Genomic DNA, 11,739 nt, shown 5'->3' with positions numbered 1-11,739 from the left:
CACAGAGAAGAGACAATCACTTCCTCAGCTCTAGGACAGTGGTTAATGGATGTTGAGCTTGTGAATGTTCAGTGAACCCACCAGTGACCCAGCTCATTCTTTTGAGTGGTGTAGAGCACACAACAAAATGGCCAACACTGTTATGAAGTGCTTCCAGGCGCATGTCATTCATACAGTAGTCTCTGAAAGCCTTGATTTTCCACTGCTTCTTGGGAACTGCTCTGCTTTAACCAGAGTAGATTTTCTAGCATTGTTATCTCAAGTAGATGCTAATGATACATGTTTTTTGCACTGAAGTACACCACCTCCCACATACACCATCATTTCTTACTTTTGAAGTTAAATTATAGATTTGAATCAGATAAAGGGTTTCTCCATGATGGTCACACAGGCTCCTAAAAACATTTAAGACTAAAAATGGTACAAAGACAACTAAAAATGTTGTGCTAAACTGAAAGTGGCAAATCACATTATTTTTTCTCACAGATCTGAACAAACTGTACAGTAGATGTAATATCTTTTGCATATAGTATACATTTTTTTTTTTAGCAGAACCTGAAAAAGTTAACAAGGCATGCAGTGTAAAATAAAGATTAATGTGCAGAGCAGGAATAAGATGGATCACATTAATACATTACAAAGAGTCTTCATGCTGCAGTTTTAGGGCTGACATTGCAGGCTTCTTATTTGATGAGCAATTACTGTATCCTAGTCTGGGTTTGTATCATGATGATTCATTCATTTCCACAGTGTAATTATGTGTATAAGGGCACCATTTGGAAAACACTGAACTCATCAATCTTTTGGGCCCCAATTCTTTCCCCTCTATCCTATAATTCACCCCACTGAGACAACTCTCTGTGATGCCAAACCACCCTTAATTGTCCTGATTCTAGACGCCTTCTAATTACATCAAGTGCTTTGGATCTCGTTATGGGAGAAAAAACCTTCCTCTTGTTTCTTTCTCTCTCTTTTTTTTCTGCAAAGTACTCTGCATCCTTCTCTGGCATGGAGAGAAATTCCCTCGTCACCTTGGCCTCCAGCAGCTGCGCCCTGGATAAACAAACATGCATCGCTGAGCATCACTCAGTCTGTGCACATTGGTTTGATTAAAAATGTCCCTATGCAATTGAAGTGGCCTTGATCTTTTGGAGCTGGCTAATAAATAAATAAATAAATAAATAAAACGTGCTCACTGAACTAGCGCAGGGTTACGGCTTTGGGATGAGAGTGGGTGGACCTGGGTCAGCAGCGGCCGAACAATTTGCAGTAGATTTGGAATCTTATGATCCGGAAATACTGAGTAGTACTGTTCAGTAAATTCTGTCAAGCTAACAATTGGGAACAATCTGCCTTTCCACAATAGCGACTTCATGTACATGCATAGGTTTTATCTTCTTAGCACAGGTGCCTTCCCATATGAGCTGATATATTAATATATTCAGGAGTAATGATGAAGCGCACACTTATACCTATTGTATGCTTTACTCAGAATGCTCAATATTGTTATGATCCATTAAACATTTTTTTATCAACCTTTATTCTATTCAATGATGTGTTTTATACCAGGTCATTTTTTTTCCTTTAACAGCATGGCTCAGACAGTAGTGCCAACTGTCATTTAAATCTGAGGTTTATATTTCTGTGCTCATCTTAATACTTTATCGTTTCTATGGTAACAGCTCATTCAGAGTGAAACATCTACATATGGATGAACACTGAGAAATGATACTTAAGCTATTGTAGAGATAATAGGTTTGAAAATATACTGGCAAAATATAGCACGTTTACTCAAATGAACTAACTTTTTATGTTTACATATATAAAAAAAAGGAACTACAGCTATATATGTAAAGCTACAACATTTTGCCTGAAAACTTGAATCAATATCAATATTTTATTAAAATTGCTAGCTAGAATTAGTATTGCTGTCTAGCTAATGATGTTATAGCTACAAGAATCGATGCTATTCTAACCATTTTTAGCATAAAACAAACAAAACAAAACAAAACAAAAAACATAAACTAACTTAATTAAATATAGACAGTTAATATAGCAGATTAGCAAAACTTACCTCACTCTGCTTTTTTTACATCAGCATATTGGAAACTATTTGCTGAAGTAAGTTCAGGGGCGTCAATAGGCACAGGCACCCTGTGACCAGGTAGTTCGAATAAGCGGTAGAAAATGAGTGAGTGAGTGAGTGAGTGAGTTCAGGGGCGAGTCGTTTATCCTAAAGTTTACATTTACGTTTTACGTTTACTTTTATCCAAAGCAACTTACAAATGAGGAAACACAATTATAGTTACACTCTACGATCTGGTGGCTTACACAACTTGAGACACACACAGATAGCTATACCACTACCTACATTGTGAAGCACAAGAAGATAATTACTGCAGACAAATTGACATTATTTATAATATTTTCCTATCTAATTTGGCCTGATTGGATTCTACACTGAACTGTTGGGATTCGATTGATGTATAACATACATTCATTAACTAAAAGGCAGCGATGACCTTCAATATAAAAAAAAAAAAAACGTAAAAAAAACACTTTAAATGTGTGAATAAAAATGTAAGGGATAAATGTGTTTTTTCTTATAAATATGTAAGAGGCCAGGTATTCAATTTAATCTGTACTAAAGTACTCTGTATAGAGAAAATATATTTTCTGATTTCTTAGTAACATCTGAGGATTTTTTGTATATTTATTATCAAACTAAAGGCTCGTGAAAAACATTATAACATTAGTGATAACAGAAACTGGTTAAAAAGCATGATGAGTGTTCATTATTATTTTTATTTATTTACATTTATGTTTAAAGCTTCTTAGTTTTGTATGTGTTTATGATGTCTATGGTGCTCTGGATAGCGAAATATGCCAATATGCTGTATTATGCTGTACATGCAAAGATACCTTGAGAAGGTCTAAAGAAGGTCTATGTTTATTAAAGAGAGTATAATTTGCTATGGGTTGCTGGAGGACTTATAATTAGCAAATTGCTCCGGTATAAGAGGAATAAAACACTTTGGAACATGCGATTAATGGAAAATAATCAGCTTCGGTATAGTAACATCACAGCACCACAGTTTTATTTCCATATAACAGCATACCCTCTCATGTTTTATCCCTTACATATTCAATTCTCCTTCTTCTACTTCCTTTTAGTACTAGTAGTAGTAGTAGTGGTACAAATTGTCTTCGTTGAAATACTATGCATATTCAAATGACCTTTGTCAGAAATGAGCGGTAAATGTCTGTGCACAAAAAAAGAAAAAAAAAAAACCCTAGAGAAAGTAATTTAGCAGAAGTGACTGTAATATTCTGTCTGCAAAGTGACAGTCTCTCAGAGCAGAACGTAATGATGCATGGGAATCAAAATGTATAGATGGTCCAGTTTGAGGACCAGCAGCTGAACATACTGCACCTGGAGCCAAACAGACAGAGAAGCTGAGGCTAACACCTGATTTCACACTGAGACTAATGGCCCTGTTCTTTATGGAGGTTTAGGGGAGATAATGGGTTCTGTTTTCATGGTCTAATTCTGTCTGTTACATAAAGCAGGGGTCATGGTAGTATGGGCATGTCTTTTGTTCTCTATTGAAAGTGGAATATCATTTCAAGTGGGAAAAAGATTCTTTTGAACTGATGGAAAAACAAGAAGATCCTGGCAGCCAAATAGATAGTAAGTTAATTGTATGGCAGATGCATACACATATGATATGGGGAAAAAGTGTGGTCTTTGGCTTTGATCATTGGAATATGTTGGTGCCAGATGTACTGGTTTAAGTATATTCAGATACTGCTGATCTACTAGTTTTTTTGCACACTTAACACTTTCTTGTTCATCTCTTGATCTTCTTGATAATAGAGAAAAATAGTCAATTGTTTTAGCTGCAAGGAAGGATATAGTAACTCATATAATTACTCTTTACATCTTTGTTGAACAGAAAAGCATCTCAAGTATGCACAAAACACAGATCACCAAAATTAGTTCTACTTCTCACCCAAAGTGGAAAAAAAATTTAAAAATCACCTTTATTTTTTCAGTTTTTAGCTTCCTAGGTTTGGCTTTACCTTCAGCACTTGGTTTTGCACATGCTGATGGATACAAAGGAATTTACAATGCAAAATTCTAAAATCCTATTTACACTCATATACTGAAAATACAAGCGATATTGCTTGAGTGACTGTGTGATAGTGTTGCAGAGAATAGCAATCACTCCCCACAGTGTCTATCACAGGGCAACATAGCCAAAACAATCAGTTATTATGCAGCTGTACCTTCTGTCAGAGTATTGTGGCAATCTTCCTTCAAAATCAAAGCACATACTCACTTTAATAATTGTGGGATGCACAGTCTGCTTGTGTACTAATAAACTGCCAGAATCTTCACACCTAATGGATATTCACCTGTCTCCAGTTATGGAGCTGTTGTCTCAAGTGGTTATATGAGGCCTATATGCATCTTTTAAACACATAATCGCTTTTCTGTTTGTTATAGTTTAATATCCTTTAGAGAAAATGCATGCATCACAAACCAAATAAGGAAGTAAACAGAAAACAAACAACTTATAACTCTGGACGTCACTCCTCCCTGCCAGCAGAGGTCAATGTCCAGAGTTATAATTTGTTCATTTTCTGTTTATTTCAATATTTGTATTATGTAAATTCTAAGCTGATGGTTTTCCTCTTTTCCTTATATGTGCTGATTGCCCTTTTGGTTTGCAGATTTGTACCATTACTTAAGCATTACAGGCCTAACATTACCATATTTATGACACTTAATTTTTTTGATAAATTTCCTTGTTAAAAGACAAAATTTTAAAAATAGTATGAATTCTGGCCTTGGAATTTTAAAATGAACATACTAACAGGTTCACTTTTGTTTGCACATCAGTTTCATTAATTTGGACTCCAATTACCCTTGATCACACTGGCAGGGAAATTACTAAAGATCAAGTGTCTCATAATGCTTATTTCGCAGTGAGCTCTGCAGCAATGTGTGCAGGCCAGTGATGTCCATGGTGACTCAGACAGAGCGGATGATACAGGAAGATTCAATGAAGTAAAAAGCCAAGCCTGAAATTCCTCTGGCCACCAGCCATGTCGAGAGCTTAGAGACAAGATCCCATGGTTAAATTTGAAAACCAAATCAATTTGCATAGAGGATAAATTCCATCAGACAGTAAAATATTTGAATCCTTTCCAAAATTTGGGATTCTGAGTGCAATTTATAACTTCCTGCACAACTTCCTGAAGAGGTTGCATGCAATTCATGAGTCATCTGGGCAAGTCAGGCTTCAGAAGTATCATGGTAATTCAAGCTGATACATATTGCATCATGTGGTTAGAAGACGGTATGAGAATGTTTCCTTTCTGGGGCAGGTATTACAAATCTGGAAATGTACAAATTACATTTAATAACTCATTCCTATAAGCCTATGTCTGTGCTATACTAGACCTTGGGTTAGAGTACCTATCTGACTAGGTCACAAAGAGACACTGCTAAGGAAATGAATTCAATAGCAGCTTATCTTAGTTTTTTTGATGGATCTTTGGTGGGAGCACATTTGAATTCTAAGGTCATATTACTTGCAGCTATAGTGCATTTAGAGACTTAGATACCTTGCTTTCTTTGTGCATCTACAGTATGATAAAATGGGCTGTATAGATAACTTGAGCATGTTTTGGGATAAAAAATATAAAAGAATAAAATATATTAACGTAATAATAAATTAATCTTCTGGTCAGCATAGAACAAATGTTTAAATAGGTACATAAATGGAAGTAAATGGAAGCTTTTATTTATTTATTTATTACAAAAACTGGTAGAAACAGGGTTGGGTTAAGCTTGGATATTTTTAAGAGTAACAGTCATGATTGTAAATGTGCTGATAATACCAGCGTAGACAATAGTAGTGTTGTCATGGTTTTACATGAGCACAGTCCAACTTTTATCTCTGTTTTGGAGACTACCCACACAATCCTTTTCCTATTCCAACTTGAGTAACAAGCCAAATCTGCACTTCACCTTGGAAACTGGAAATAAAATGAATGTGTTCCTCAGTAAATTGAGTGACTTGACAGCTAGGTTTACTAAACATAAGATCTTTGATGAAAATATAAAAAAAAAAAACAAGTGTAAACCACTTGGATATAACTTCGATGTGGAAGAAATGGTACAGTTTATGAAAACACATTTTCTTTATTTGTTACTGATGACTTTTTCATAATGTATACATTTAATTTTGAATGTCTGGGCTTCTGTACAGTAAATGTGTCCATAGTTAAAAATACTACTCAAGTAAAGCAGAATTGAACTGCACCTTTCAGTTACTTTCTAAGAGAATTTTCTGAATTCTTGAATTCTTCAATTTTCATGTTTATTTAAATAAATAAAAGGTGGCCCACGATGAATAGCATTTGTTTTCATTCTGACTCCATCAATGTTACTCAGAGTGACCTAGACCCCAATTTTAATAAATTTTAATATGTTTTTTTAATTTGCAATAATAATAAACAAGCAAGTTATTGTTCATTTGCTAATAGCTACAGTAGTTTTTTTAGTAACCTCCCAGTACTAAGTAAACTATGCAGCTTATTATTATTATTATTATTATTATTATTATTATTATTATTATTATTATTATTATTATTGTTATTATTATTATAAATGGTTAATAAATCAATAATTAGATCAGTTCCTTGGTACAGTGATCAAGTGGACTCAAACATACAGTAACTCCTAAAAATGTGAATGAGGATGGCAGAAGATCTTTTGAACAGCACTGAGGGACTCTCTCAATAACTACCATCTGGACACTGTTTCAGCCAGAACAGCTTACTTAACAAATTTGATTGAAAGCAATAAGAACAGAATTAGGCTCTCGTTTAACACAGGATCTAGTCTGTATTTTAGAGTTTAGTTCTCCCTGTGTCCGTAGGGGTTCCCTCTGAATTCTGTCGTGTCCTTCCACCATCCAAAGACATGGGAGTAGGCGAACTAATACTGTAGCTCGAAAGTGGGAAGGAGTGTGTGAATGTGTGTGTGTGTGTACACATGGTGTCTTGTGATGGCATACCACCCAGAGAATATTGACTGCCTCATGCCAACTGTTCCTGGGATAGACTTTGGATCTACTGCAACTGTGACCAGGATAAAGTGGCTACTGAAGATGAATGAGAGAAGAAAAGAATTTTGCAGCAGTGTATAAGGGCTGAAAGTCAGCAGCAGGCTGCAATCTCAATTCTTATGTCCTACTCCATCCTCTCCCTGTTTTAACTGACATTTATTATTTTTTATTATTTTGCACTTTGAACTACTATGAACGTGATAAAGAAACATGTATTATACTTCTTGTTCTTTATTTGATTTTATTTGATTTGATTTGATTTTAGAAATCATAATTCATGAAACATTTACCATGGCTGTTGTTATTTATTTATTTATTTATTTCATTACAGTGGTGATTACCCACCATTACCAACATTAATATTATTTATTTTAATTTAAAATGATTCTTAGCTGGGTTGGGGGTTCGATTCCCGCCTCCGCCTTGTGTGTGTGGAGTTTGAATGTTCTCCCCGTGCCTCGCGGGTTTCATCCAGGTACTCCGGTTTCCTCCCCCGGTCCAAAGACATGCATGGTAGGTTGATTGGCATCTCTGAAAAAAATTGTCCGTAGTGTGTGATTGCGTGAGTGAATGAGTGTGTGTGCGTGCCCTGCGATAGGTTGGCACTCCTCCCAGGGTGTATCCTGCCTTGATGCCCGATGACGCCTGAGCCCGATGACGGCTCCCCGTGACCCGAGGTAGTACGGATAAGCAGTAGAAAATGAATGAATGAATGAATGAATGAATGATTCTTAGCTGCAAAAACGTCTGAGAATCTGCCTTTAAACATGTTAGCCATGTTTGTCCTTTAATCAATACTGTCCAAATTATTAATGGTGATTGGAAAACATTTACTTGTTGCAATATGTTCAATGGGATATGTTCCCATGTTCATTGTTAAGTAGACAAATTAAATCTTGCCCTTTCCAATCTCTACAATTACCAAGTTGTCTATTCTCCAACAAGCATTTGGTTGTCACTCATCAGCTTTGTTCTATTGTACTAACATGCATTAAGTATTTCAGTTATGTCCAGGTGTTTAAACAAGATCAGATCAGACTATACACACAAGTGAATCTACATTTAAAAATACTATTGTGAAACAATTCTTTTTCACACCTCTCTGACTAGGTCTGTTTTTTCCATCTTAATCTTGCCGGTTTTGTTTGAAGGGAAAGAATGAATAAATAATTGAATGCAAATGACTGTAAGCTGTTTTTGATTTTGTACTGAACATGAATAGTTATTGGTGTCAGTGTGTAATATGGGTGCACTGCACTGTTACAGTTATAGTATATGCACTCTTCATTTGATGTTAATTAAAAAACATTGTCTGCCAGCAATTGTCCAGGAAAAGTGGCACTTTTTGTGAATTAATGTAATGTTGCTGGAACCTCTCTATGTTCTATATTAATCCTTTAGGTCAGCAAACACCGTCTCACTTAATGTATCTCATGTAAGGTAATAAAAAGAAGGACGGAAGCAAATGTCCTTCCATTAGAGGTATGCAAGACCAACATACCACCATAACTAGCTTTATGAACACTACCTTACTTATTGTTTTAAATTTCATCTTGTCAATTTTTATCCGATTTCAAATATGAATAATTTAAAAACATTAAGCCTATTTGCTCAGTTTGTATGCCATCTTAATATCTTCTTTACAGAAATGGTGGTTGGATATATTTATTGAATATTTATACAGCTTAAGAATCTGGCATCTTATGAATATCTATTTGTTTTTTGTTTTTTTGCCTACTGGAAACTCACCTCCTCTGTGCCATCTGTACATATTTCAAATGGAGCTTGTTCCTTTTTGTTTGTAATTCCTGACCCTGCCTCTGCTAAGATACTTTCTACTGCTCTTGACATTTTCAAGAAAGAAACTGTATTATTTGCACTGTAAATGTTCAGACTGCCTCACAATGCAGGATATATTATTGTATAAATCCAAAGTCCCTTTCTTTTAAAGTGTCAGTAAAGAATCTTCAGGTTGTCCATGGGTGTATATATAAGAAGAATTGCCCCTTCTGAGCAATCAGACTGAATTCACAGACAATCACCTTTTCTGTGATGCTCTGTTTTTTTTGGAACACTTACAGTAAATCCAAAACTGATAAAAACCTGCATAACCAAATGACCCCTCCTTGCTGCTTCTCAAATTGTTTGGTTGATGAGAAAAGCAGGTGAAAGAGAGAAGTGAAATGTACTGCAGCTGGAGATCTTCTTCCAGTGCTGCCTGGCCTTTATCTGATTGTGCTCTTCCACTCCACTGATTGTCCTCACGCCAGAGCAGCAATTGGCTCCAACTCAAACCACTTTCCCATTATGCAAATGATCCACTAAGAAAAATGCTACTCATGGTGCCCATCAGCTCAGTCAGGCCGGCAATTCGGAATACAGACACTCCCTCCACCTCACACACGCTCCATCATACGCCTGGAAAAAGTGTCTATCTCTGATGCATAGCTCCCTATTCATATTGTAGTGGGATGGGAATAGAGAAGGTTCTTGCTCAACCAGTTTATATAACCTCTCTGAAGAGCTTTTCTGTGCATTTTCTATAGCGAGGAAAAAAAATTATACAAATGTGTGGGGCATACCAGCTGCAAAAGTGAGATGCACTTATAGAGCCTTGGGTTGTTTGGATGATGCCATTGTCATTCTGTGCACATTTCACCCCAAACCATAGAAATAAATCCTGTACCATGCTCTATTAACACTTTTAAGCCCTGCAGCATGATAGAGCAACTTTCCCTGTAGCAGTTACTTTCTGATCTGTTGTTAGTCATCAGCAGTTATGGGTTGAGAATTAAGTCCTGAAGCAGCGTAGTGTGTTCTAATATGTATACGTGTGTGTGTGTCTATGTGTGTGTATTATATGTATATATATATACACACACACGTATACATATTATAACACACAACGCTGCTTCAGGACTTAATTCTCAACCCATAACTGCTGATGATAGAAGACTGCATTATATATATATATATATATATATATGTGTATATATATATATATATATATATATATATATATATATATATATATATATATATATATATATATATATATATATATATATACATATATATATATATATATATATGTATATATATATATATATATATATATATATATATATATACGTATATATATATATATATATATATATATATATATATATATATATATATATATATATAACAGGGTTGGGGGTTCGATTCCCGCCTCCGCCTTGTGTGTGTGGAGTTTGCATGTTCTCCCCGTGCCTTGGGGGTTTCCTCCGGGTACTCCGGTTTCCTCCCCCGGTCCAAAGACATGCATAGTAGGTTGATTGGCATCTCTGGAAAAATTGTCTGTAGTGTGTAATTGCGTGAGTGAATGAGAGTGTGTGTGTGCCCTGCGACGGGTTGGCACTCCGTCCAGGGTGTATCCTGCCTTGATGCCCGATGACGTCTGAGATAGGCACAGGCTCCCTGTGACCCGAGGTAGTTCGGATAAGCGGTAGAAAATGAGTGAGAGTGAGATATATAAAATAATGCAGTCTTCTATCATCAGTCACAAAATTGAACATTTTTTTTCTCTGTCTCTGTCTATACTTGTGTCATAGATTACTGCCTGGACAATAGTCCAGATTGTGTGGTACTATTTCTTTCTTCTAGCTACTAGAGACTGTGTAATCACCTTGGGAAATTTGCGGCTATTTTATTTAATGGGTGCTGAACTTACTTACACGAAAGCTATTCTGTTAGCACTTCTCTTCAAAAAGCAGTTGCAAATTTGGTGTCTAATGATACTAAGTGACTGCCTGTGCCTTGGGATTGGTGTGAAGCATGGCAGTTTGAAGCAGAAATTCCCCCTGCAGAAGAAAGAATGAGTAAGAAAGATTTATACATATATGTGTTAGCTTGAGAAAACTATATATTGAACTATTTTCTATTATATACAGTCCTAAAAAAGAAGATTTTAAAGCATTTTAAATTGCAGTTACCCTCCAGAAAGCTGTCGTGCCCCCCCCCCATTGATTTACTTATTAAATAAAACATTAGTGCATTAAATTAGAAGGAATTATAAGTTTACAAAATAAAATGAGTTATCCCATTGATTATCTGCATCATCCTCATCAGTCTCTGTCTTATCACCTGCGTTTAAATTCGCTTGCGGCATTTAAAAACACAAGCCTCGTTGCTGACTCTTCACTCAAACAATCTCTGTTCGTTCTTAGAGAAGGGAAGACAAATTGCTGATTTAATTGCTGTCACGATTGAGAAATTTTCTTATGAATTTACAAAACTCTGCTGTTATTTCTACACAGTGTGTAAATGCTCTTCATTGTTTTGAGGACGATGTGACAGAGAGGGCGTATATCAGACATTCTGACAGCCAGGAACTGTTTGCAAACTGAAGGGATAAGAGTCATGTCTGTTTTCTATATGGCATGAAACTAAAAGCAAAAAACTTTAAGCAGACTGGCCACATTTAACACTGCATTTGTTAAAACTGGCTCATTACTAAATGTGATCTCTGCATGCTGAAAGCTAAGACAAAATTGGAAAGAAAAAAGCATAAAAAACTTTTTTTTTACATATAAATATATTTATGTTTCCGTAA

The sequence above is a fragment of the Tachysurus vachellii genome, chromosome 3 (genome assembly GCF_030014155.1).
Source record: "Tachysurus vachellii isolate PV-2020 chromosome 3, HZAU_Pvac_v1, whole genome shotgun sequence".
Taxonomy (NCBI): domain Eukaryota; kingdom Metazoa; phylum Chordata; class Actinopteri; order Siluriformes; family Bagridae; genus Tachysurus; species Tachysurus vachellii.
This window is presented reverse-complemented; position numbering follows the sequence as displayed.